Here is a 2,152-nt window from a genome sequence, read left to right on the forward strand (position 1 = left end):
AGAGAGAGAGAGAGAGAGAGAGAGAGAGAGAGAGAGAGAGAGAGAGAGAGACTGACCTATCTTGAGGACTTGAGATAAAGGAATAGGGAATAGCCACAATCATGGAGCCTTAGTTTACCTTCCATAGCATCTAGTGAAAGGAGACCAAAGAAGGCAGCAATGGAAGGCAGTATGGCCAGAGACCAACAAGTTGAAAAGTGCAGTCAACAGGAGGCCTGGCTCAGGCAGGAAAGTACATGGGGATGGTTCATCCAACCCTCTGTAGAAAAAAAAAAAAACACTTTCATCAATTGAAAAAATTCCTTGAGTTTGAGAGCCTGAGGCCAGATTATGGATTGGCCTCTGGAGCTATGTATATGTCATTTGAGAATGCTATAGAGCCTGGGAACTCTGAAGTTCCAGAGGTGTGCTTTATTCCCACTAAGTAGCATCCCTCCATCAGGGTGACTAATACTTAGGATGCCCTGAAGGCAGAGCTGTAGGTCCTCCATCATAACCAATCTCAGAACTGGGATTGCTTTCCAAGATTGGCTGTTCCTTCCCCACCATGTACATAACTAGTAGAATCAGACTTTTGAGGACCCAGAATTGAGTTGCTCAAACATCCCAACTTTTTTTCTTTTGATCCTAAGATTGTCATTTTTAAAAATTACTCTTAGAAATATGTTTATTTTATTACTAATTAGAATCTAGACTTTATCTTAGGTTAAAAATCAGGTTTTTAAAAAGTATCTTATTTTCTTTATGTATATGGGTGTTTTGCCTGCAATGTATGTCTGCCCACCATCTGTGTACCTGGTGCACACAGAGGTTAGAAGAAGGTGCTGGGTCCCATGGAATTGGAGTTCTATCATGTGGGTGCTGGGAATCAAACCCACGTCCTGTACAAGAACAGCAAGTGCTCTTAACCACTGAGATGTCTCTCCAGACCAAAAAAATACTCATAGGTTACTTTTTTTATTCTCTTTAAAGGGTTTTTTATCTAGTTTCATCTTTGATTTTTTAATTATTGGGGAATCTGTTTTTTCCTTTGGTTTCCTTTTTTACTGATTTCTAATTTTTGATGTTGTCTTTCTTCCTCTTCATAATATTCTTCCCCAGTCTCTTTGCTTTTATTCATTTAACATTGCTTTCTATACTTTTATTGTCCCTGCTTCCTTCATTTCAATGAGTTACAATTCATCAGCTTAACCTGAATAATTTGTAATGGCACAGAACATTCTACTTTAATTTTTCCATTTTCAGGCTTGTGCTCATTGATGATTTGTTCATTGTTGTAATGAATCTTGCATGGCTCTTTTTTGTTTGTTTGTTTGTTTGTTTGTTTGTTTGTAGCCTTGTCTGTCCTGGAATTCACTCTGTAGACCAGAATGCTCTCAAACTTACAGGGATCTGTCTGCTCTACCTCCAAGTGCAAGAATTGAAGCCATGCACCACCACTGCCCAGTTCTTGCATGACTCTTAATGTTGCTACATTTATGCCTATTCTGGGAACTGAGTTTTTAGAGTAGTTGTTCTGTAAGAATATCCCCAAATGGAACCAGAAGTCAGATATAAATTAGTAAATGAGTGGATTGCAACACAGACACACCGTAAATATGAAAAAGCAAGACTCATGCAGAGAAATCACAATTTCTCAACTGCTGAATTCCAAAGTTCTGGAATAGATCTTGAGAAGGACCATAAGATCAAGTTATTGACCGGTTTGGCTTTTTCCCACTTTGTCTCTTTCCTCCTAAGAGGCTGGAGGAGAGTCCAGGATGGGCACTAGGGAACAGAGAACCTCTACAGCTCATGTGGAGCCCCAGGAGGGGTGGGAGACTAGAGTGATGTTTCAGTAGGACTTTTACCTGAACTCAGGTAAAAGTTCAGTAGGATACTGTAACTCAGGATCACAAAGAGGGCAGCAAGACAACACACCTATCTGAGTACCAAAAACAGTTACTGTGCAACAATGAAACCAGGACCTCCCTCCTTCAGCATTTCCTCTGTAACTACTGATGTGATAAGCCACGAATCTGTTAAGATATGTCAACAGCTAAAGGTCACTGCATAAAAGGATGAAGAACCTAGAAAAATAGCCTTGCTCATGGGTGGTTTCTTCTTCCTTATTCTCAGGCCCATGCTGTGGTTATCCTTCTATTATATCTTC

This window comes from Microtus ochrogaster, unplaced genomic scaffold (assembly GCF_000317375.1).
Source record: "Microtus ochrogaster isolate Prairie Vole_2 unplaced genomic scaffold, MicOch1.0 UNK96, whole genome shotgun sequence".
Lineage (NCBI taxonomy): Eukaryota > Metazoa > Chordata > Mammalia > Rodentia > Cricetidae > Microtus > Microtus ochrogaster.